We start from the raw sequence: 27,540 nt of genomic DNA, 5'->3' as shown, positions 1-27,540 counted from the left end.
GTGATGTTTGAGATGTCATCAATGATTTCATCAGTAATGTCACTGACTATGACTAACTATAGCTAATGAATTTCTCTGGTTTTGTCTGAGTGAAATACAGCCTAACTATAATGTCCCAGTAACCTTCGGTTTGCTCATTCTATTTCCTATTTTGTTATTTTTTTATTTTGATGTACTATTTCAGTGTTAGTACATTCAAGAATCAATCAATATTTTTAAAGATGTTTTCTCTGCAACCGTGTTTTTTCCAAATACTTCTGTTGCTTGATTGTACAAATATATAATATAATTTCATAGTTTTTTTCTTATAAATGTAAATTTCTTTTTTGTTTGATTTTTTCCTATTTTTGAAACTATTTTTGAAATAAATCTATTGTTTCTTTTTAAAGTTCCACTGTACTTCCATGGTTCCCACGAGGCACACTGGAAAGCCAGAACTCCATGGTTTTCTACTCTGATCACAATGGAACTGTGGTGCAGCAAATGTGGATTCACCAAAAATTTATAAAATGTTATTATTTTTATATATAACACTATTTCAGATTTAGTCAACAGGGCATAATGCACAACAATATATTTATTTTTAAGTTAAACTAACTTAAATTGTTATTTTACGGCACCGCCAATAAGCCTATTGGCACCGAAGATTCACTTGGAAACCCAGGAAAATCAACTCCTTTGATTGGATACATAGGGACAACATCTTTTTTCCCATTAAACCCCACTCAAAACTTCAAACTTTATAAGGAAAAGTAGAATGGAGGATATAACGTGGAGGGTCTACTGTTTACAATGGCTGCATCATCAACACCGGCTCCTGCTAAAAAATGAGGAGGATGAAAAACATTCAGCACCACTGAGAAAGGAAAGTGATGTCTGGTGATACTTCAACTATCAGGCAAAAAGAAAGTGTCTGCTAAAATTGTAAAATACAATATCCGTGGCAAAGAACTTCCTCGCGGAACTGCAATTAAGTGTAGTCACTGCACCTCTTCCATGTCTTTCATGTGGGCCAAATACATTTGTTGCTGAGTATTTAGATGCCTTTAATCCTTGCTAGGTGTATTTTCTTGTTACCATCCACATTTGATGCCTTTATTTTTTTTCCTTGATGTACTTTAACATGGCACTCGTTTTGGAATGGTTTAGTACCAAGGTTTTTTTTGGGTACATTCATCTTTTTTTTTTTTATAATCAAAACAGTTGAAAAAAGGTTCCTTTTAGAACCTAAGAAAATAATAAAAAGTGGTTGTTTTTTAGTTTTTTATTCATTTACTGAATATATATTGTGTATAAGTGTGTGTGTATGTGTGTATCAGTATATGTATCAGTTAGTGTTGGGGTGGGTTTCTTTGTGTGTTAATAAGTGTTTCAGTAACCCATTGAGTGTATTAGTGTGTTAAAGGGAGAGTCAGTGTCTCCTATGACTCACTAATATATACACTGAAACTCCCTTTAACAGCCTAACACATTTACTCAGTTACTGAGAGACTCATGGTGTTTAGAAGTAAGTGTGCAAGTGTGTTAGTGAATGATTAGTGAATCCATTGGTTTGTCAGTGTACCCAGTAGTTAGTCCCAGAGTGCATTGGGGCTTGTATGAGTAACTATTTAAATGTTAGTGAATGGATTGTTTTGTGTCCATGGGTGTGTCAGTGTATTTATCAGTTAATCCCAGGGTGTATTAATGTGTGTATGAGTGAGTCAGAGATTTGGCCAGACAATGCATCAGTCTGTCCATGGGTGTGTTAATGTATGTTGTAGTGAGACCTAGGGTGTATCAGGGTGTATAGTACTGAATGAGTGAGTATGTCAGTAAATTCATCAGTGTGTCAATGGGTGTGTCAGTGTATGCATTAGTGAGTTGTAGCATGTGTCACTGTGTGTATAATAGAGTGAGTGAATGTCAGTTAATGCATCAGTGTGTCCATGGGAGTGTCAGTGTATCTATTAGTGAGACCTAGGGTGTGTCAGTGTGTACACGACTGAGTGAGTGAGCATGTCAGTTATTACATCAGTATGTTCTTGAGTATGTCAGTGTATGTTTTAGGGAGTTGTCCATTGTTTCAGGGTATGTGACAGTAAGTGTATTAGTGAATGCTTAGTGAATCCATGGGTGGGTCACTGTATGTAGTAGTTAGTCCTTGAGTGTTCAGGGTGTGTATTAGAAATTGTTTGAATGTGTTAGTGATTGGTGTGTCCATGGGCATGGCAGTGTATGTATCAGTTAGTCTCAGGGTGTTTCAGTGTGTAGGTGATTAAGTCACTGATTTAGTCAGAGAATGCATTAGTGTGTCCATGGGTGTATTAGTGCATGTATTTGTGAAACCTAGGGTGTTTCAGAGTGTGAATCGCTGAGTGAGTGAGTATGTCAGCTAATGCAGCAGTGTGTTCATGGGTGTGTCAGTGTATGTATTAGTGTGAGCTAGGGTATATCAGTGTCTGTATGACTGAGTCATAAAGTAGGTTACGTAACACATCAGTCTGTTCATGTGTGTGTCAGTGTACATAGTAGAGAGTCCTAGAGTTTGTCATTGTTTTTAGTGACTGGATTGGTATATCCATGGGTGTGTCAGTGTATGTATGTTAGACCCAGAGTGTCTCAGTGTGTATATGAGTGAGTCGGTGATTTTGTGAGAGGATACATTAGTGTGTGCATAGGGTGTTAGTTTATGTATTAGTGAAACGTAGGGTGTGTCATAGTGTGTATCACTGAGTGCGTGAGTGAATCAGCTAATACATCAGTGTGTTCGTGGGTATGTCAGTGTATATAATAGTGGGTCCCAGTGTGTGTCAGTGTATGTATGTATGTGTAGTTGAGTGGGTGAGTATGGGTCAGTATGTGAGTAAATGCATTAGTGTCTGCAAGGGTATGTTACTGTACACATCAGTGAGTGCTAGGTTGCATGTTACTCTATCTATTTATATATTTTATAACAATTATATACAGGATTGATTACTGAAACATCTCCAAGAACTAAATCATTTGATCTGTTATAAAATAGAGAAAACATACATATGTACATTAAGACATATTTAAAAGTTTCACAGTTAAGTTCAAATGCCTGAAAACTAAATAGTCATGCTAATATACACGTAGCACACAACTGTTACACTGTAAAACATGTATATATTTCTTTAAACATATAATTTTCAGTTGTTTACTGTTTACAGCTTTTATACTTGTACATCATACACAATGTACTGTATAAATAATCATTGTTGAACATTGGGGAAAAATCCTCATGTAGATGTTAAGGAATCCCCCAAGATCTGCACAGTATTACACTACAAATAAGTCATACCATGTATCACACTGACTCAAAACACTTAATAAGTTATTCAAGCTAAAGGTACTCAACTAACATAACCGACTATAGCCACAAAAAATTGATATGATGCTGAAGAAGTTACTCAAAATAGATGTAACGCTTGTTCAAATTTCAGACTCCATTTTGAAGATAACACCCATGCTAGGCCTAAATATATTATACACACTGATCAGCCATAAAAACAAACACTGTATACCACTCTGCTAATCCTCCTTAATACTTTGGTTGAAGAAAGAAGAGATATGAATTTGGAAGTTTGAAAGGTATTTTTTGTTTGAAAGTGAGCTTACTGTCGTTGTATTCTGTCCATCCAGTTGAATTTTTTAAATACAGAGTGTAGTGTACTAAATTAATGAGAAGTCCATTATTTAAGATAATAACCAGTGTTGTGTACATTCTTCATGAAATAGAAATTTGTCCTGCTTTGAAGTATGTAATTTCAGTTTTTATTTTTGATCCATCATCTCTGCATCACTTTAGCATCAATAAATTGTATTTTCCACGTCTGTGTATCTGCGAGGTAGACATACAACCTGATCTACAATTGAAGCAGGTCATATTTTGGTTTGCATTTTTGATTATCCTGTCAAAAGACACAGTTTTACAATCTTATAATGTTAAGCAGATAAATCTTTCCAAATTGATTTGAGTAGTATTTGTAACAGAGCAATCCTCGCAATAATGGTTCCATGTACTCAGTCCAAATAATTTATCAATATTAACTTTGTTTTCTTCCAAACATCCAACACTCACCATAATAAATTCCTGAGTGTCTTGTTCACTGTTGAGAGACAATAGTGCAGATCTATTAAGCATGTTTACCACACCTCAAATGCCAGAAGCTCAATGTACTACAGTCCTATCACTACATAAATGTCCCAGCATAGTACGCAAATGAGAGCAGATTCTGTTGTGTCCTTTATGGTGAATTTCTTTCACAAAATGTGGTAAATGGAAGAGCACATTGAGAGCCACATTTGTATAGCAATTGAAACCATTACTGTCTTCCAGCTGAAAACCTACAATTTCACAATCAATTTTCATTTTTTTCATCTTATCACCTACTACCTTATCTTTTTTTTGCTTCTTAACAGGAACATCCATAAAACTACTTACTAAGCTTCCACTTAGGTCAGGTTCTTTGTTTCTCATAAATAGGATACTGTCCTAAGTGAGGAGAATATACACTTCTTAACCAATTGTATTCTCTAAGACTAGTATCAGCACTATTCAGCAAACTCAACACAAAACAATCCAGACAATGTTCTAACTTGCGCATTGCTACATGTGACATACCTTCCTTACATATAATACTTCTAAATTTAATAATAGCTGCATTTACACATAAACCTTGTGATTTATAAATACTTAAAGCATACACTAGAGAGTTCGCACATATAAATCTTTCACTAGCAAAAAAGTACAACTCAACAACCTATCTGTTTGATACCATCGATCTGATCAAAGTTCATGTCCAAGTGTTCAACCTCATTCCTATTTGGAAAATGAATAAAATCAATTACTTTACCCATTGCACCATTTACAAATCATTCCTCAACATTTAAATTACTCCACTATATTACTCTACAGTTTTTAAACATGTAAACATTTCTCTAACCCAGCAGTATTAGATACAGATTTCCCTATTGAATATAGTTTTCCTTGATGTTTTTCATTTAGCACTATTTAGCACTATTGTAATTCCCTGGTGTTCTCTTTTATCAATAGCTGTAACTTCAGCACACTTTCATTAAAATTGGAGCACTCTTGAAATGTAGGCAATAAACAAACTATTGGTTTTCTTTCTTCAATCAAATTGAACATTAGTTGTGCTGCTGTTTTCTAACATATAAACAGTTTTTTGATAAGTTGAGATTCTAAGGTACTATTACCGTACTTTGTCAGAAGCCCAACTCTAATTCTTTCAGATTATTAACATATATATCGTCAGACGCTTGAAAAATATTCCTCAGTACTTCCTTGGATTGGAAAGTCAGCCAAAGGTTTACATTTCCAATACTCCCTAATGAATTACGAGTTTGTTTATGCAGAAGTGTCTTGAAAACAGGTTCTACTTTCACAGGGGTTATTTACAGTATTTCATCAAACACAATTAAATGCTTTCCTCCGTAGAGAACATCATACTCTGTTCCTAACATCTGTTGCATCCTTAAGTGAACAAAGGCAAGCATTACATTTGGAACCGTGCTTACCACATCAATGAATAGAAGCTTTAATTTCATCAAAACTCATGCTACCTCATGACATGCTTTACCAGCTAACTTCTAGTATTCCAGTTTATTATCATGTTCTACAGGTAGCATTAATAGTTGATATAGAGTAATTCCTTTAATATTGTGTGCAGCTAACCCAGTTGGTGTTGTTACTATACACAGCAAATTTGATTGTGTTGTCCTCTATAGGTAAGCAGTCAGAATTTTATTTACAAAGATTTCCAAATGCCAGCTTGACCACTAATATATAATTACATTGGTTTAAAGGTTGAGCAATTGCATTGTCTTTTCTCGCACTCCCATTTAAATGCCATTATGTTCATTGTTGAGTTGTGCAACTAACAGCTACAGTTATATAATGTTGGACATGGGGATCTCTAGTTGGCAGTGATATGCACCCTGTCCAAGTAGGGACCCTTCCTTCTAGTCAGGATAAAGGAGTTGCACACCCAAGATAACCACTGCTCACCTCCTTGGTAGATTGGCACGAACAGTCAGGCCTATTTGTGAGGCAATGTGTAAAGTATTTGTACATAACACACACATACCATTAAAACACTGTATATGGACACCACACCAGTTAAGAAAAATAAGCAATCTTAATCTAAACCAAACAAGACCAAAACAACAAAATGCCAACATATAGAACTCCAAAGATCACTACTGTCCATAGCACTCTATGGATGTGCTGTTTTTACAGAAATTACCTTTAATGCGTCAAAATCCACAAGGAAAAATAGTCCCAGAGGAGGGAAGAATTGGAAAACACTGCAATGCATAGATTCTTGAGTTCCTTGGGAGGTCTGCTGCATGCAAGAGAAGTGTTGCGTGGAAATCCAGACTGTAAGAGGAAGCAATGAAATTCAAGGCGGTTTAGTTCTGCAGGTGATGCTGTGTAAAACTTTGTGCACAGGTGCGATGCGTGGAAATCCAGATGCACTGGAGGGTGATGCAGCGCCGGCAAACAGGCGCTGCATTGATTTCTTCAGTCACAGGCCCACAGTGTGCTGATTATTTCAGCTGCACCTCAGGGCCTTCATCAGAGTCAGTGTGGGTCTCGGACTTGGAGACAATGTGCACTGAATTTGGGCTGCTGTGGTTTATTCGGCCACAGACAGGTCCTCCATTGATTTCTTCTGCTGCACGGTGGTGGTGTGTGGAAACTATTCCTGCATGGTTGTACTATGTCAGAAAAACAGGGCGCTGGAAGGGTGAAGCGCTGGTTTTGAAGTTTTGAGTAGGATTGGACAGAGTTTGCAGAGTTCAACAGTGGAGCTTATTAAGTTGCTTGTCACGCCCTTTTGCGTTATGTGACATACGTTCTAGTGTTGGACATTTCATATGAAAGGCACCACGTTGTTCATATGGGTGCAGCCATCTTTGTTTTTGGTCTGTTTATGGGGCTGCTCCTATTTTTCAATATCCGCCTAATCTTCTTAATCCTACCCCTCTAAAACTCAATTTTTTTATTATATCCTTGCCCTTTGTCTTTGTGTTTTTGTACTTTATGTTTATTTCAACATTTTTGTGTTTTTTGCTTGACTATATGTACTTTAATTTTCGCTTTACTTTCTTTTTCCTTCCTTCCTTCTTTTTAATTCTTCTACTTTCTTTTCTTCCCCCGCTCCTCCCAGCACCATGGCAGAGCAGGGAAGCGGCAGCGCCAGGCCCCCCTGAACCACCAGCTTTAGCCGACTGCCTTGTGGTAGGCTTCGCAGGCAAGTGGTGCAGCCTCGCACACTGTTTACTGAGGTAGATGTGACAGCACACTTTATTATGTGCTACGCGACCTCCTCTCCACCCTGGCAGCAGGGGCAGGGGCAGGCATAGCAGTGACTACACTCTCTGGGAACAGAAGCAATGCTGGGAGATGGTGTGCCGGCTGTACGCCACTGTTTGGGTTTCAAGTCCACCCAACAGAAGCTGACGCACTGGTTGACGGACATATTGAAACAGGACATGCTGGGTGTGGAGGTTGTGAGGCTTGGTGAGTATTAATTATTTATTTATTGTGTTCTATCTATGCTAATATTTTTTCCCAATTAGCAAGCATGCTGCTCACACTAAGTTAAGTTTATGTTACAACTATTATATGATTATCCTAATGTAGACAGGTGCTTGGCGGCGCTACCTAATCCTACTTTTGTTGTTGGTGCGAAATTGAACTGTTTATTTAAGTCATACAGAGACTCCTCTGTCCTGTCACTAAGATAGTGGTGTATTAGACAGTGACAGTGAACTAGCATGTTCTTCTTTCACTTCTCCGTACCTTTATTTTTTGTAGCTCCTACAGTCTCAAATTCCAACCCCAAGTGATTTCCCACTGATGTGTACAAAGTATTAATAACCAGTAACTATGCATGCATCAGCATGTGTGCATTGAAAAACAAATGCAGACTGAGGTGACCCCTCAAAGGTTGAAACTGAGATTCAGAATGAGATGAGATACAAAGATCAATTGTTGTAATTTATCAGTAGCGCTCAGTGCATGATAGTAATAGGAGAGGAGATCTGATTTATAAATGTTAAATCACAGGTTACTGCTTTTGCCTCTCTCAGTCAAAAAGATTTTGGGGAGATGAACTCTACTGCTAATCTTTTTTAAATTTTATTTTGCTTATTTTTTACAACAGCATCCAAGGGCAGGAGGGATATGGAAGTGAATACCACCAACACGGCGCAAGCAGGTGAGGGTGATGGAGGTACCTCCATGAACACAGACAGCTCTGCTGCGCCCATTGAATCCTCCTCTTGATATTACTTATATCTCTATATTTTCCTTTTTACTGTACCTGTCATCTAATTCTTTTCCAACTCCACTTTCATCTGTTTCCTAAATCCTTCTTAACCCTACATTTTCCTATGTTATACTTTCTTTACTTTCTCTATCTTTCATGTTTTTGTACTTAACTTGACTTCAAAGCTGCCTCTACTGCTCTTTAGTTTCCTTTTTCTTCTGTTTTGTCATTAAGCTTTCCCTTTCTAGACTGGTGTAGGGTAAGACCCAGAGAACCCATTTTCGTTCAGGTACTCTACTGTGAAGATTGCATGCATTTAAGGCATTCTACGCATGTTTGTTGAGAAAACTTTCTTTTTCTTGCCCATGTTCAAACAGTACTATAAAATGAGAGAGCGGCCATTGTTATGGTGGACCCTCAGTATTGCGCATGTATTATTGGTATACCTGCAGTTCATGAACGTGCAGAATGGCTGGCCCAATTGTTTTTGCCAACTAAGATCATATGTCATTCAGTGACCAATTATTGAACTACTTTATTGCGCTTCAATAACTCAGATTCATTATAGCTCTGCCTCTCCATAATGGCAAAATATATTTGTTTGGCTTGACTACCTGGCTTTTCAATGATTGCTAATCAACAAAATGCCCAACATGATTTTTTGCATTTTGATAGAAGATTAAGATACTTTAACCAAACTGTAGTGATGTTTTGTTTTGTGGTTATATTTTGCTTTAGAAAAACAGGGGAGGTGTATCTGGCATCTGTATCTAGCATCTGATGTGTAATGTTTTTTCAAGCTGCTCAGACCACCAGTGCCGGGGATGGTGGTGTCAGCTGCAGCAGTCATTGAGGGGAGAACCAGCAGCAGCAGTGGCAAGTCATATTGCTATTGCTTACTTATTGACAAATAGTAATACACTCACTGTGATGGTGTTGACTGACTGGTGAACAATAACCACTTTAGATGATACAGTGGGAGTTGAGTAGTTAATATGTCCTTTTCTTCCTGCAAATTAGCAGACAAAAGGTTCATAAATGAACTTCAAGAATGACAGGTTCATCGGAAAGACAAAACCGGGTGGAAGGAGAAAGTATGATGACATGACATGATGTATGTACTATTTGAATGAAAGGATACGAGTTTAAAGGAATCATCATTCAAGGTGGGTAATGATGACATGAATCAATCTGCATGGCTGGGTGAAGAATGGTTGAAACTAAGGAAGGCTAGAGTGGGTTAAGGCAAAGCAGGATGGGTAAATGGAATGGGTGAAAGCAAGAATGTATGGCTTGGTAAATGGATGCTGCTGAAAGGTTTATTTGGAGCTATGTTTTGAAGGATGGATTGCCTGAATAATGATGACTAGTTTACTGTGGTGAAAGAGTGGATGAGAGTATGTAAAGCTTAAATATATCAAAGCCAAGGATGAAGATTAAGATTAATAGAAGAACAATGCTATGCTGACTGGTAATGTAATTAGATTACCTTCTGTGCTTCGGTGAGAGTCTATGATGAATGTGCCAAAGCTATATCCCAGTTCTTTCACTGACTGAACTGCAGTACATCGTTTTTACGACCGTCTTCTTCCTCAAAAGGATATAAGTTATAGCTGAGGGAGTTTAAGGTTCAATTGGCCTGTGGTGATAACAAAATTAACATGCACATAGCAACACAATGATTCTTGTTTGGCAATCCCTGTTGACAGCTTGTATGACCAGCTTTAAGATTAAATCTAAATACCTTGACCCAACAGGCTTCCCAAACCTTGCAGAGAGTGAGATAAAGGTCTACTTGCTTTGGACAGTTTGTAGTGGACTAATCCCCTACGAAACATATGCAAATGAAAAAGGTCAGACCAGAAATGCGAAAAGAAAATCGAAGTTGTTTGATCATATCATTATTGTAGGTAACTAGACCATTCATTAGTAAATGGGCCAAGTTCTTGAAGCCCCAAGCCATCTAAGCACTCACTAGGATATCTTTGAAAAGAAAAAATAAATATGTCAGTTTTATCACCCTGGTGTGTTACTGTGGTTATTCTGCCCTATTCCCTCTACACAGTTACAGCTTTTGATATTTGCTTTTAGTTTTATGAGAGTGGGTAAGGGTGGTTGTGACTCTAATCACATCAATCTAATGGCCCTAGGAGACCAAAAATATGCTTCTACTGTGCCAACCACTACGTAGTTTTAATTTAAACATGTTTTTGGCACAGAGTAACAGAGCATTGTTTACAATTCGTTTTTTTTCTTTCTAGCTACTCCTGGTCAACGTCATCCATCTCGCAAAGATGTAGCAGCTCAGCTGCTGCAGCAGAAGCTGGAGGTGATAGGGGCCAAGTGGCCCAGAAGCAGGAGGAGGAGGAGACAGTGGCCCAGGGCCGCAGCCAGCCCCTAACACCTCCAGCTTTCCAATCCTAACAACAGCATTTGCGCTGAAGTCTGCAGGCAGCTGCCTGGCATCCACCCACCCACACTGTTGACCCCTTACAGTCTCAGACCACACCCTTTTGTTGATCTAGAAAAAAAAATATTAACATTTCTTTATGTATGCCTTTAATGTCTAATCAAGGTATTTTACTTTTTAAAGCTGCTTTTTAGTGCAATGTATTTTTAAAATGTACTGATAATGTGTAACAACAATTAGGTATGTGCTATGCCTATGTGGTATTTTTGGCCTACTACTCTCCTAGTCTCTGCAGTCTACAACTATATTGGCCACTAAAGGGGGTGTAGGGGTTTGTCAATGCCTTTCCTACAACAAATCAGTAGAACAATTAACTATAGTTATCTTACGGATTAGAAGAAGAAGCGATGGCTGCAGTGTTTCCCAAGGCACTGTGGTGGTAGTAGTAGCAGGCTAGCGCACTAACAACAGTGCAGGAATCAGAAGATTGGTTCCACTCCCACCTAGAACTGGATTTTAATAGTAAGGATTATATATCACTGGCAACTATTTGGAAATAAAAAAACTGAGTTAGTGTGTTATCTATTATTAGCTTTACAAACACTTGAGACCATACTAGCACACAACAAAGAATACCTGATGCGGAACAACAACAAATTAGTCAGAGCAATGGTTGGTAAGATAGTATTTTAAGGAAATAGAAGTGACTCTTAGTCTTGCCTTGTAATTCGATATGAGGAAGACTTAAAGTCTGGAGGACATGGTTATTTTTCGTTAAGCATTTAACGCAACACACAATGCCTGAATGATGATACTGATGAACAATGTTCTTCTATAAGTAAAATGTCAACCACTCTTATGTGTGGATGGGTAACTGGGGCCATTAAGGGTTATTGTTGGAGTAATAGGAGTAAAACTGAAGATCCTGAACTGAGTTGCTGTTGCTTGCACCACATCCACCAAACCAAGTGTGTGATCTGTTGATGGTGCAAATGTAGCCACACCTAAATAAATCGCACAGCCCGGGGGAAGAGGGTTAGGGGTTTTTGATGAATAAATGGGAAGGAGGATTTGGGGAAAGGTTTGACAAAGACAAGCGCTATACAAGGACAACATTCATCTGGGCAATGAGCAGCCAACCCTCATAAATCTGTCATGGGAGGAAAAGGAAATGATGGAATGAGTGCAGGTAACTTAAATGCAAAATGCAAACCAAACTAACTTTTCCATCTGCCCCCAAAGAGACCCAAGTTACATAACATTATATATCGAAATATCCTGTGTTACCTAGCTTTAAAAGATAGCAAATGTATTACAAATGATGTAGGAGTCAAGCGAACAACACACACAGTTTTAATGATTATTAAAAGAAAAAATTATACTGTTTTGCCAAATTGGGAGTTGCGTCTGCATTCCTCTTGGACTGTACGTCAATCTTGGGTGCCTGTCGGATGCGGTCTGGTAAGGTAAGCATGCGTGTTATGTTGCTTTTTCAGTTTGGTGCAGGGTAGGAGGACAGGCAGATTGAAAAACAAAAAATTACATTGTAGAATCAAGAAGAAAGAAAGAAGTTAAACTTCATAAGGAGTGCAGCTAAGAACACTCAGAGGTAGTACACCAATTTTATTTTATGACTGGCCTGTGAACAGTAAGGTGATGGCAATTTTACAACAACCAAAAATCTTACAAAAGTGGTATAGGGCTGATCAAATTCACAACTGTCATGATCATCAATTCATCATCATGAATCGTAACAGTAATATGTAGCTTAACAGCACATGCATAATGTGATGATCATTCACGTGTCTTCAGTTACCTACAACACCAGGCCCCCCACCCAACCACCACTTTTCTTCAAATTTAAAGCAGACAGCACTGAGCATATACACCCAGTAACATTGCTTTTTCCAAAACAAGTAAAAGCAATGCACCGCTATCACCACTCACCACCACTCCACAGAGTTGGGTAGGACACTTTAAAGGCATCACCAAATCGGTTGGTTTAGTGGAGTTCAAGACATCCTTGTACTGGTGGGAGTTCTCAAAGTACTCACACTCACATGCCCTGAGTCCTTCCATCATCTCTGATCCTCCTGATTCTGAGTAAGGTGTCCAACTATGTACCAACTGAGTCTGCCTCAAATTCAATTGATTGACCTGTAGTACAATGCTGTTGATGCACAACAAGAGAAACATTGAGTCATTTTTTGTGTAGACTAGATTTGTGTTTGTGTTATCTATTCTAAAGGGACTGGTCAGGTCTGACTCTTTGAGGAGTATAAACTAAAGCAGAAAACAAAGCAGTGTGGAGTGAACCCAGAGTCAGCGAACAAATCTTGCTAGCTCTCAAAGGGGAACGAAAAATATCACCTTCAGGGAAAAAATTATCAGCCGTCAGCAGGCCACTAACATTGTAAATCATAACAAACACATTTAAGTGCAATAGTTACAGATAAACAAAACCCAGTGTCACTGCCTGTCTCCACATGAATTATCTCAACACATTCACTAACAACAATCACTCAGCTTGCAATGCGTGCCATTTACCTGTTCTTCTAATTCAGATGTGGTCACCATGACCGTGGTACATTGTCTATCCATTGCTCACGAAAAAGACACAGTCTAAATCAAATAATGTGGAGCAGTCTGGCTAGGGGAATAATAAATTAGGAAAGGATAGATAGTCAAGGCCCAGGGTTGGAGGCAGGCATAAACTGTTTGTATCCCCAATGTCCTTGAGGGAAATGGGTGGGGGGGCGACTTCTTCACTGCATACTGTTGCAAATTCAATCCGGCAATAAAATGTTTCTAGGAGTAAGATTGCGGGCCTGAATTAGTCAATCAGACACAAACAAAGTTTTTTTTTTTTTTGGGCATCAAAGAAAGAAGATCAATGATAGAGAGAGAAAGTTCTAGGGTTGTTGGTCTAGGCCAAGTAGTCAGGTAAGTAGAGCTTGTACTCAAACTCTGGTGGTTTGCCCAGAAGTAGGTCACCTAACACACTACTTACATGAATAGAGTATCCCTCATCTTCCTCCCCAGCACAGACACTGGCTAACGGGAAAGCCAGATAGTTTATAGACAACCTGTTGAGCACTGGTCATTGGTGCCCCTTCCCATACCAATACACCAATGGGTCTTGATCGAGGTAGACCTCGGTTGGGTCAACCAGACAGGTCTGGACCATGCGCTCAATAGTAATTGGTGCTCCACTTTGCTCAACCTCTTTTGCCTTTGCCTCTGCACTAGATGTAATCCCTGCCAGTGGAAAGCATTCAGGTGCAGATTTTGGGGCTGATGCTCCTGTTCTTGTTGTTGATGATGTTCTTGTGGTGGGATTTGGCTGATGTGAGCCAACAGCACTGCCCTCAGGCTCTGAACTTGAATGCTGCCCCACAGAACTTCTGCCCTGGAAGAGTGGGCCTCTAAATTCCAGGACCATTTTTTTTCTAGCTCCCTGGCTTGCTCAACTATCCATGTTTTGAATTTTGCACCATCCCCATCGGAACAAGGAATGAACGTGGACAGTAATAGTTTGTTCCTTGTTCGGATGACATAATGTCTTTTTGCACCCTTGTATTAACATATAAGCAAAGTATTAAGCTCTCCACCAACTCATATACATTTTTTACTCCATCACCTGTGTACATTGCAAACACCTCCTTTAGCTGTTCCAGCAGCATGTGTAACAACTGGATAGCTTGGCCCCTGGTACTGCCCACCTTGCTGACTTTTGGTGTGAACACCTCAAAAAGAAGCAGCCTCTCTGTCAAGCATTTGACTAGCTTCCTCTAATCCATTTCAGTGATCATGCCTCTCCTCTTTGCTTGGCATATTCATTGATTGGTCTGTACTGCTCAAACAAGAATTCGAGCATATAAGTCGAGTTCCAACGTGTTAGCACCTTCTGTATAAGTGTTTAAACTGGCATTATATTATTATGCTGAATGAACCTCTTCAGTTTCTGGGATTTATATGATTGTTAATTTCAGTGAAAATTCTTCTGCAGGTGGACAGTAAGTTATTTACTTGGTCTTCTTTTTTGAGAAAGTCCTGTACATTTATGGTGATGCATTGCCGCAAACACAGGACCCTGAAATAGCCACCATCGACCATGGCCATAACTATATTACTGCCACTTTCTGTGAAACAAATACAATGTAATCCCTCCAGTTGCAGCCATTCAAATACCTTATTGTTAAATCTTCCAAAGTATTCTCAGCAGTATGGGATTTTCTCCATGGCATACAAGGAAACTGCTGCATGCTTCAGAGCACCATTAGAATTTCAGCAGTGTCAACACCTGCAGATAGATTTTCTCTAACTCCCACGAAACAGATCCAGTGTGCAGTGATGTGCATGCAATCAGTGGCTTGGCAACTGGTTCACATGTCTGTATTCAGGTGGATCGTGCCAACAGCACTCTGCTGCAAAGCTTGTCTAAGCAATTCCAGCACATTGTGATGTAGTGCTGGAACAGCAACTATGGTGATATAAGACTGGCTGGGAACCTAATTTTTTGGGCAAATGGCTGCTAGAAATACAAGAAAACCCATCTCTCACACAAAAGAAAAAGCAAGGAGGTCAAAGGCTAACATTTACCAAACTTCGTGTTGTACAAATGTGCCATTGGATGGTTGCGTTCATGCTGCCCCTCCTGCCTAAACATGCCAGGAATGGTAGACTGGATTCTTTTCTTTGCTAGTGCAACTGATGCAGGTGATTTCTTGAAAGCAGATGTTGGTAGGCTCAATGTGTGTTCCAGCCGGGCAGACACTGTCCTCTTGCCTTGGTGTCTCGATCTGAGTCTTGTGCTATAGCAATGTTGCTGATGTGGGCAATACTACTGCCCTGCTGGGGAGGGGGTTGCTTTGTGTAACAAAAATGCCTTCCTCTTCTTCACCTTCCACTGGGATCAATCTGATTCTCTGCACAGCCTTTCACTCCCTTCACCAACAACACTTGCATTTTTTGGGCGCTAAGATGCGCCTCCCACTGGATCATATGGTGCTTTCTCAAATTGGTTGTTTGGCCTTTGGTACCAAGCTTACCCCTTAATGTAATGTAATGTAATGATGTCTTGTAAAGCGCATGAATCACCCCACATGGGGTATCTCCGCGCTGTAGACCGCTGGGGAACCCGTCCTGGCTTTCCCTGTGAGATGGTCCCTACTGGGTATCTCCAAGGTGAAACCAGGCATCCCCGGCGTATGTGGGGGGCCGTTGTGGAGATGAGGCAAGCTAATGCCCAGAGTTGCCGAGTGTGATCCCTGGTTAGAGTAGGCACCGAGGCGAGAATTATCGAGTCCGCTGACCCTGGTCCACGACCCTGCTGCGTCGGGAATTGAACCCTGGTCCCGGGCCGTCCTCTGCTTCCGGGTCTGCCGCCTTTAACCAGTGAGCCACACCACTCCACATAACACTTGATCTGCAAATGGAGCATGTCGCAATTTTCACCTCCTTAGTCCTTACTAATCATAAAGAAGTCCCAAACTGGGGGGTCAATTTTCTGCTCTGGTTCCACTGTAAATGTCGATGAACTGGTGGTAGGTGAGTGTTGTGACATTTAACTCTATGCAGTATCTACTTCTACTGAGGTGGTTATGGATGTAGGTCGCTGCCAGGGCTTTGCAAATATGGCAGGTGGTGGTTTCTGTGGTGCTACATCCCTTACAGCAAATTGGGAAAGCATACATTTGGTCTCCACTGGTGCTCAGCTAACATCCATGATTACTGGCTTATCGTCATCCTCCTCCTCTGCATCTGCACCCATAAGCCTAAGGCTTTCAGAAACCTTCCTTTTCCCTAGCCTCTCAGTCGTGTCTCACTCTCAGGATGCAAGTCAGGTCTAGATAATCAGAATGGGGGCTTGAAAAAGAAGATGATGCACTAGCTGGAAATTTGGAAGACAATGGATCTTCTAAATGAGTGGCTTCCTCTAGTTCCTCAGCATGAAGCTCAATCTTCCGAACTGCTCCTAGGTTGGGGTGGGTCTGCTGATGTGAGGGTGCTGCTTTCAGCTTGCTTTCCGGAGGCCGGTGTGGCAGGCACAGTTTTTCTTCCCAACATACCAGTGGTGGTAAGCTCCTTCTTATTCTCACTGGCCACTTTCTTGGAAGCACCTTTCTTTGGGGCCATCTTGAAGCTGTCAGGGGGCAGTGACACTTAGCTTCACGAGTTCAAGAGATGTCTGTGATGTGTGGGTCATGCGTCATGTTGTGCACAGACCTTTTGTCTGGCAGTACTGTGGGTGATGTTCTCGTTTATGCACCTAAAAGAAAAGAGGCAAGAAGAATATCAGTGAAGCATGGCATTGTTGCAGTTTAATTAGTAGTACAAACAAACAAAATAATTTAGTGTGGTCACTGGTTAATCTTATTATGAATAATTAACAATACAGTGTATCCATTTGTAAATCTTTCATGGTGTACACTGAGGATGCATAAGAAAGAGCAACAACAGCAACATACAGATGTAACTTTTTGCTTTATGTGCATCACATTAAATGATACCTCACTTGTGTGGGAGCACAAAGCAGAGTCACCCTAAAAATGTATGAAAAAACTGTCCTTCTTGATCCGCTTTGGCTCCCCCTCAGTTTTCCTTTTGTACGTTTTTAGGTTCTCTGCCTTGGGCACCCACACATGTGAGAAATCATTTTTTTCAGGAGACGGAGAGAAACGCTGGGCGGTGGGAAATTCATGCCTGCACAGTAATCTGACAAAGTTCCCACACCAAAATAGGAGGAAAGTGTGAATTGTTGTCTAAATTTGAGTGTTTGCAGGGGATTCTGGGCAATAAAATGCTGGAGGATCCACACAAGCCGCACTGCCAGCCAAGCACCATCCATGCACACCACCAACCAAACGCCATCCATGCACACTGCCAGTAAAGCACATCGCCAGCAAAGCGACAATCCACACACGCTGCAAGACAAGTGACAGCTCATACACACCACCAGACATGTGCCATCCATGCAGACTGATAGCCAAGTGACAGTACATGCACACTGCCATCCAAGCTCTAGTCCACACACACTGCCAGCTAAGCAAAAGTCCACACATAACCACTAGAAAATGCAGGTCCACACACAGCCAGCCAAACGGTAGTAAACACAGACCGTCATGCAAACTCGAGTTAACACACACACACACAGAATGCCCCCATTGGGAGCAGATGTGCCTCAAAAAACTTGCTGATCGGTCCCCAATGGGGGTCAGAAGCAGCCAAAATGTATTCACAAAAAGAAGGAGAGGATCCCTTGCCTACGGCGCGTCTCCCTGACATGCTCATAGTTATGTCTCTAGTGTCTAGTGGGCTTATTGCCCCCCATCTGTCCACCCGGGGCCAGATGGACTGTGGCTATTTTTTAGGGGCGAATGGGGGCATTGGCATCACCCAATATGGGCATCCCACAGCCCTCTTTTATAACAAAAAAACTCCTTGTTTCTAGCGAGCGTTCTGACCCCCGGGGAAGATCGGGTGTAAGAAGCCCCTTCTGCCTTCCAGACAAGGCAGAAAGACTGTAATTTTTTTATTTTGGTGGTGGTGGATTTGGCATGCCTATTTTGGGCAGTCCACCCCCTTACATTTTCAAAATAAAAAAATCCCTGGTGCAAAGTTGGCTTTCTGCCCCCACGGGCAGATCGGGGGCTAGTACCCCATCCTCTTCTGTTTTTATCATTGCGGGAGGGGGCATATAATTAAAAACAAATCCCCAGTGTCTAGTGGGCTTTCTGCTGGCTCTGTGGGCCAGATTAAGGGTTATAACACTCATCTGCTGCCGGGGGACCTTACAGATACTATATGCTATAACGAATCGCAAACAATAAATAAAGTTAGGGACCTATTGTCGTCTTGGTCACCTAAATATATTTCCTGCTGGGGTAGAGTACAAAAACCTAAAATGATGATAATGCCAATTATTAATTTCCAATCTCCTATGCTGCCGTTAAAACTACCACCATCCTTCTTTCATGAAATTGATATATTCACTTCGAAGTTTTTATAGAATGATAAGAGAGCTAGAACTTCTTATAAATATCTTTGGAAACCTCCCATTGTAGGAGGTTGTAATCTCCCAGACTGGAACTTATACCAAACATCCTTCCTAGCGGCCCTAGGAGCAATTTGGTTTTTGCCAGAATTTCACTATATACCTCCGTGGGTGCATATATAAAGAGGCCTGTGATCTCCTTTTACCACTCTCTCCCTCCTCGCAGTCTCAAAACTTACATTTGCACACTCTCAGTGTATTATGTCAGATATGATCAGTGCTTTAAAATACCTCGATAGAAGACTCTCGAACCCCATTCATTCATCTCTATGGATATCTTTTTGGCTTAATCCTAAATTCACTACTAACATTCTGGCCCATGCATCAAGAAAAATTGTCCTCGCTAAATTTGCGATCCGGTAAAATAGGCCGTTAGCGAGCGCCAAACAACATATCCCAATACATCAACTCCAATAGCGAAAAAAAAAAATAATCGCAACAAAAACCCCGGTAAATTACCGAATCGCAAATTAAATAATCGGAAATAGCTAAAACAACAATTGTGCCTGCCAATAGCGATTAGCAAACAAAGAATCACAAATGAATGCATCAAAAATTGCTAATACCGTGAGGTTCCGTGACAATTTTAAGTGATGTTTTCGACTCGCACGAATATGGTCGAGTCTGGTATCTAAGAACCGCAAATGACGAGTTTAGTAAGTGTGCGCAGTCTCGCTGTGCTAACTTAAACCGTTCGTTTGATATGCGGGTTTTTCATCTGTACCCACGGGTTCCATCTTAGATACGGCATCCATTTTGTCTCTTGCCCTCAAGTAGCCAGCGAACGGACACTGTCCGCTTCGTCACCCTGGGACTCTCAGGATATTTGTGGAAGACACATGTACTTTGTAAATATCTTTTACGATGAGGGGGATGATACTGTAAGGCAGATGGCCCCGCTCGAGGCTCATCTTGCCGTCCGGTTTATTGTCTCAGCCGTGCATCTCATTAGGCACGTCCCTTTGATGCCTGTATCTCGTGTTTCCCGATACCTCCCCTTTTACACTCTTTTCAATCCCCCACTGTCTCCATCTTCCTCTGCACCTGTCCTTGTCCCTATTTCAATCTGTTTTACTACCGATTAGAATTCACTAATGTTGGGAAGATGGGTTTTTACAGTTAGGAACCGCCAAATGTTTCCGCACTTATGTTCCGGACCTTATGTGTACCAAAGTGACCAAAGCGACCCCTCTGGGGGATAATTATGGGAACCAGGTTGTAAACTTTTGTGTACCATGTTGTCCTATGAGTAAATTCTGTATAAAAGGAGCGATCCACAGAACCAATTTGAAGCAGTCTCCCCAAGTTGCACGTGTTGTACTTGTTGTGACTTCTGTGTTCCCTGCAGTAAATAAACCTTGAATCTTTGACGCCGAAGGAAGTGTCCCGTGTCTCTGTAGTTTGTGCGCCGAAACAGGTATCCCATGAAGGTTATAGGTGTTGTTCCCTGGCACCGCTGGTACTGTTAAAAAGTCCAGTCCTTCAGTTGGCGCCCCACGTGGGGCGACTTCAGCGGTACCGGTCCGGTCCAAAGCCTGATGATCGTGAGGAACTTCGTGTGAAATCTCCGAGGGAAGGTGCACCCCGCTTCATCGATCCTGTTGTCGAAATAAGTGGCCCGAAGTTTTTCCCTGCGAAGATTCCCGCCTCCTGATGGCTGCAATGGACCGATGCCCTGACTGTCGACCTGTCTTCGACGCCCGGCGTAGACCTTATGTACAAGCGAGACGATAGACGGGCCTTCCTGGTGACGCCATTGAAGTTCTGAGTTAAGTATTTGTGGGTCGCTCCCAGTCCTTAGTGGCTGTTCTAGCTTTTTGAAAGCTTTGTGGTTAGCCTTTAAGGCTTTGTGGTAATAGCTCACTGAGCTTTGTAATAGCCTCCTCAGGCTTTGTGGTTAGCTCTCCGAGCTTTGTAATAGCCTTAAGGCTTTGTTGTATTGCATGGTTCCATTGCATTTGTGGTTCTTAGTATTGGTCCTTAGTATTATTTGACAGTTGCAATTGCCAAAAACCGAGGGTTTTGACTTACACAAGGTTTTATTGCTTCGGTAATCCTTGAAGTTTGATACTAGGTTAGTGTGCACGATGCCTAGCCATAGTGATTTGTTTCGTATTTTCAAATGTTGCGCAATGGATTCCCGGTTGGAGGACTCGTGTCCGATACCTCCAGTTGGAACTCCGATACATGATCTTTATAGTCGACATGGGGTGGGTCCTATAATATATAATGATTACTGGATCCGCTATACAAAGAAAGACGGTGACCTTAGATGGCCGCCACATGGAACTTTTGAACTTTCGATTTTAGATAATCTTGAGGCTAAATTATTTTTAAAGAAAGCTAGGCCAGCTATGTTTGATTCCTTTCGGATATGGCGTAAAGAGGCCAAGCAGAAAGAAATCAAACAACTTAAAAAGAATCAAAAACAAGAGTTCGTTCCTGTAATGCAAGCTATAAAAGAATGTAGACAAGACAAAGAAGAAAAAGACATGGAAATCGCTACTAGATTGCATCACATGAAAATAGATAAATGTTACCCAGTTTTACCGAATAATCTAGAAAAGAAAGAAGAAGATTTGAAGGAGGATTCCTTGTTATCATACTTGATGAAATCACCACCTCCTTATGTACAGGGTGCTACTGCTCCTGTAGCTCCTCCTATAGCTCCTCCTGTTGTTCCTCTTGTTGCTCCAGCGGCTGCGGGCCAGCCCGCTGTTAACCCTACGTTTGTTCCACCACCTGTTCTTGTTCCTACTGCTCCTGTACCTGTACCTTCGCAGACTGTTGTTTCTGCTACTCCAACTACCTTGTCCGTTCCTACTATGCCTTCCTTCACCTCTAGTGTTGTTGCCCCTGTTTTTCTTTCTCCTTCTGTTCGTAAGCGTGTTCCTAACTCTGTTGCTACTCTTTATTCACCTCTTTCTGGTCCATTATTTTCGTCTGATTCATCTGAAACTCCTCAGAGACGGAGTCAGATCCCTAGTGGTAGGGAGAAAGAGACGTTAGTAACAATGGCACATAGGTGGATAAGACATCCTGCTAATTACACTCCGCGTGTAGTCTTTGATACATTTTCTCAGTTTAATGAGCCTACGCAGAGATTCGTATTTGAGGAGATGTGTAACTTTTTGAGAGAAGAATGGTATAATGATGATGTAGATGATGTACCGGCCGACATAATTGAACTTCAGAGTCACTTTTCAAACGGTATGATTATAGGAGACAATGTACGACGTGCAGTGGAACGCTTATTAGCATTCAGATCCACAGCACATTCTCGGGTATCATTAGATGATACCACTGAGAACTGGAAAGCGGTTCCTGGTCAGTATCCCATGAGAGAAGTCCCGCCACTGTGGGTGCCTGGAGATCCGCAAGCTAACCCTGCGGTTTTACCGCATTTTCGAAGGGTGTGGATACATCTTCCATGGAAACGATCGGAAGTTTTGCAAGTGAAGCAATCCTTACCCGATCCGCGTAAAAATCCGGCTGGTTATTATAAGGAGTTATCACAACTGATAGAAGCTTCTATTATGAATATTGCCGACATCGACATGTTGTTTGGCAATGTTGTACCGCAACCAGTTTGGGCTAAAATTCGTCAAGCCGATCACGCAGTTGAATTAGGGGGTGATTGGGTTGCACTGCTAGCAGCTGATGCATTACAAGTCGGTGGGGCCAAGCCTGAACAGCTGATTTTGGATTTGCCTCAGAAAATCATTACGCTCATGAAAACTCTCATGCCAGCGATGAAGGTGAACTGGGATAAGTTATCAGCTTGTAAGCAAAAGAAAGACGAGAGTGTCTCAGATTTCTTTACAAGGTTTGAGGAAGCGTTTGTCGACCACAGCGGCCAGGACATGGGCGCTGAGGGAGGCCAGCGGTTATTCGTTGACAAATTCGTGTCAAATTTGCTGCCTGAACTAAGCAACAAATTGAAGAATTCAGAGAGTGCGTGGGCAGTTTCAACCCCTGCGCAAATACTAGCAACGGCTCAGTATTATGAGAATAGGGAAAAGGAAGAAAGTGATCGTGTAGAAAAGAAAACGAAAGAACTCAAAACAAAGGTTTTGTTGCAGCAAGCATACCCTCCACGATCAAACCAAAATGATTCGCAACAGCAGTATCGACCACGAGCACAGCCCGATAGGACACAGCCGCGCTCTGACAACTTTGATTCCAGATCTTCACTTGGGTATAATCAGGGCGCATATTGTAGGAAAGAGGGACACCTAAAATATGATTGTCTTGCCTTACGGGACCGCCTGAATGGTGTGTCGACACGTGGAAACCGTGGTGGTGGTCCTCAACAGGCACCACGTGGTAGAGGTCGTGGTTCATTCCACAATCAGAGTGATCGTTATCAAAATCAATCAGATGCAAATAATTACTTTGACCAGCGAAATGCGGGGTCAGTTCGATCTGCACAGTATAATGTGGATGATTATTACGTAGAGCACGAGACTGTTGTAAATGACCATTACTAGGACAGCCAACGACAAAGAGAGGGAGTAGTGTCAGTTCCGGTCGATCAGAGTGGGCCTTACGTTGCAGTGGCTACATCGGGTGTAGTTGAGCCTTTTCTGTTAGACACTGGTGCGACGAAAAGTTCCATCATGCATTCAAAACTCCCTGGCGCACCTTTGTCTGGCTTAACGAATGTTTCCGTTGGATTCTCTGGCGCCCCTGTTAGTAACCCAGTCTCTAATCCTTTGCCTCTTATGATTGGACCTCGTGAGCTAACCGCTCCACTGATTCTATCTACAGGTTGTGGTGAAAATCTTTTGGGCCTGGATTTGTTGAAACGATTATATGCAACATTGTATTGTTCCCCCGAAGGAGTGGAACTTACATTGGGACGGAGAGTGATCTCTCCCATGTATTTATCGGTTGATAAATTCCCACCGGAATTGAGTTCCCTCCCTGCGTCTCTATGGGCCACAGGTCCCAATGACGTGGGCCTGTTAGACATTCCACCCTATGTGATTCAATTGAAACAAAATGCGCGATTACCGCGTTTACCTCAATATCGTATTTCTCTGGAGGGCGAACGAGCGCTGTTAGCAATCATTCATGATCTCATTGGAAAGGGTGTTGTTGAAGAAACTCGTGGAAATGTATGTAATAGTCCTGTATTGCCAATTTTGAAACGAACTGACCCAACTAAACCTCCTGTATATCGTTTTGTAATAGATTTGAGAGAGGTAAATAAAATAGTAGTTCCACAATTTCCTGTGGTACCTGACATTACAGCTTTATTAACAATGATTCCGGCATCTGCCTCCTGGTTCACAGTGATCGATCTAAAGAATGCTTTCTTTAGCATCCCAATTGCAGAGGAAAGCAGAGACCTATTTGGATTCTCATTAGGAGGTCGCAGTTTTAGGCTAAAACGCGCTCCACAGGGCTACTGTGAGAGTCCGTCAATCTACAGCCAAGCACTTAAAGGTCAGCTTGATGCCTTTGTATTACCAACGGGTGCAGCTTTGATTCAATACGTGGATGATCTTTTAGTGGCAGCTGATACAGAAGCTATTTGCAAAACGGCTACAGTATCATTGTTGTACTATCTACATGACTTACACCACAAGGTATCGCCTTCAAAGCTACAGTATTGTTGTCAAGAAGTTACCTATCTAGGTCACTTATTGTCAAAAGAAGGGAGAAGGTTGACCCCAGAGAGAATTGCAGCGATTTCCCGAATGTCTGTGCCAAAAACCCAAAGAGATGTTCGTGCCTTTTTAGGTATTACGTCCTACTGCAGACAATGGATTCCAAATTTTTCATTGTTGGCGAAACCATTGATAGCCCTTACATGCAAAGACGTTTCATCCCCAGTACCTTGGTCTGAAGAATGTCAGAAAAGTTTTTCTGAATTGCGTGATGCGTTGTGTTCGGCTCCTGTGTTGGGCACTCCTGACTACAGTAAGCCATTTACACTATACGTTCACGAGAGGGATGGTTGCGCGTTGAGTGTTTTGACACAACCTTTTGGTGGTAAGCAACGCCCATGTGCCTATTTTTCTTCGACTTTAGACCCAGTAGCGAGAGCCTTGCCAAGTTGCTTAAGGGCAACAGCGGCAGCTGCGGCGTCCATTCGACAGTCCGCAGGTCTAGTCATGGATAATATGCTCACGGTAATGGTTCCGCATGCAGTCGACACTCTATTGAACCGAACGAAAACTCAACATCTGACGAGCGCAAGATTGTCTGGATATGAGTTGACGTTGCTGGCCAGTCATATACGGATAAAACGGTGTAATGTGTTGAATCCAGCAACATTGCTGCCGATCGACACAGAATCAAGTGATGAAGCAGTACATGACTGCTATCTCAAAACTGAAGAGGAAACTAAGGGTCGCATTGACCTAAAAGATACTCCATTGACAGATCCCGATGGTACTTTGTATGTGGATGGTTCTTGTTTCAAGTTACCGAATGGTGATGTGACAACTGCATATGCTGTAGTTACATTGAGAACGATTGTGGAAAGCGCAAGGTTAAGTCAGAATTCGGCTCAGGCTGCTGAGTTAATTGCTTTGACGAGAGCGTGTGTGTTGTCTAAAGATAAACGGGTGAATGTGTTTACAGATAGCCAGTATGCGTTTGGTGTGGCACATAGTTTTGGACGACTGTGGAGAGAGAGAGGATTCCTTACGTCACATGGTACGAAGATTCAACATGGCCAGCTTGTAAATGATCTTTTGGATGCACTTACGTTGCCTAAGCAAGTGGCAATTGTTAAATGTAGTGCGCATCGTAAGGTGACGGATGATGTTGGTCGTGGTAATGCGTTTGCGGATGAGACTGCTAAGGAGACTGCCCGGAAACTTAGCACTCGAATGTATGTGACGAGTTCGGTTAGGTGGCCTGCAGAATCAAGTATGTGTGAGAACACTATCGAGAGTGTGAAAGCAATTCAGAATGAGGCCACCGAGACTGAAAAGGCGAAGTGGAAAGAAAGTACGGGAAAGTTGGATGCGAATGGTTGTTGGACTGACTTATCGGAACAGAAAAGATGGATGTTGCCTGATGCGTATGTGCTGGCTATTGTGACTATGGCACATGGGTTAGCACATATTAGCGCGAAAGGTATCTGTAAATTGCTGTTTCCTGTGTGGAAGAATGATGGTATTACGAAATGTGCTGAACGCTTGGTTAAGAATTGTATGGTGTGTTTGATGCACAATCCTGGTAAGGGCACTCCCACTCCACCTGGCCATTTTGCCCCTCCTGCGTACCCTTTCGAAGTTATCCAGTTGGACTTTATCCACATGGAGAGATGTAATAATTTGAAGTATGTGCTGGTTGTGGTGTGTGCATTTTCTAGGTGGATTGAGGCCTACCCCCTTAAGGATAATACGGCTTTATCCACGGCAAAAATTTTACTCAAAGAGTATTTTTCCCGCTACGGAATGCCTCGGGTTGTGTGGTCAGACAACGGAAGTGAGTTTGTTGGGAGCGTGATGAAGAGTGTGTGTCGCGGGTTAGGGATTGTACAGAAATTCCATAGTGCCAATCATCCTCAGTCAGCTGGTTTGGTTGAAGGGTACAATGGCACCCTTAAACTAAAACTAGCAAAGATTCAGGCTACGACAGGTCTTTCGTGGCCTGACGCTTTACCCTTAGCATTGCTGTCAACAAGGGCAACTTTACACTCCCGAGTAGGGCTCAGTCCCTATGAAATAGTGTTCGGTCGCCCTGCCAATGTTTGGGGGGTCCCTAGACCGGGTGCCTTTTGTGATCTTGAGTATCCAATGTTGATCGATTATCTTCATGACTTGACTGCTAAACTGAGGTTAATTCACCAACAGGTTCACGAAGCATTGCCGACACAGACGGAGGGTCCAGGCCACCAGCTCCAGCCCGGAGATTGGGTGGTAACGCGGAATTTTTCGCGCAAGAACAATTTGGATCCCAGGTTCACTGGACCCTATCAGGTCCTCCTTGCCACGAGAACTGCAGTTCGTCTCGAGGGGCGGAAAAATTGGGTGCATGCCACCCATACCAAGAAAGTCCCCATTCCGTTGCCAGCAGACTCGTGGGTAAGGAAAGGCATTGCATCAACTGAAACCGAAGGATTGCCGGCGTTTGTACCTTTCAGCGACGCACAACCTGTCGGAGAATCCTCAGTGCAGCAAAAAGGCATATTGAACACTTGTCATCAGAAGACTCAAGACCAGAACATTTAGCTGATCAACAGGGCGTTGTCCCTTCAACGGATCTTTTGTTTAACGAACAGACACGTCCTGGAAAAACCCGATATTTTTTGAGATCCAGCACTAGAGACTAATAAAAAAACCCCGTTCTGTCCGTTTTCCATGATCAGTTTGAACACTCATACTATTGTAATTATTTTGTATACATTCATTGAGCTTCGTTCCTTACACTTTTTGTTTCCACAGCTGAGAGACATTTTTTTTATATATATATATATTTGAAATAAAGGCCGTAGGGCCGCACGTGTACTTCCTCCTGGTTAGTAGGTCTTGACGCTAGGTTAAAGACCGTCGATTTCTGGGAACTCCTAGGAATTGACTATTGCTACACAGAACGAAGTGCGTCAAGAAACGTTGCGGACGGTCATAGGGAATGGCATTTTCGAAGCTGATGGACTTGGAAAGAGCTCAAGCACAAAGATTCAAGCTGCAGCAACTCAGTCGTACCAAATGTTTTGTGTTCCAAATATTCGTACTGTTTGTGACTGTTTCTGCGTTATTGGCGGGTGGAGTATATTACACGATGTCTTACTTCTTGCCCTCTATCAT

This window comes from Lissotriton helveticus, chromosome 4_1 (assembly GCF_964261635.1).
Source record: "Lissotriton helveticus chromosome 4_1, aLisHel1.1, whole genome shotgun sequence".
Classification (NCBI taxonomy): domain Eukaryota; kingdom Metazoa; phylum Chordata; class Amphibia; order Caudata; family Salamandridae; genus Lissotriton; species Lissotriton helveticus.
Note: the sequence above shows the minus strand (reverse complement) of the source record.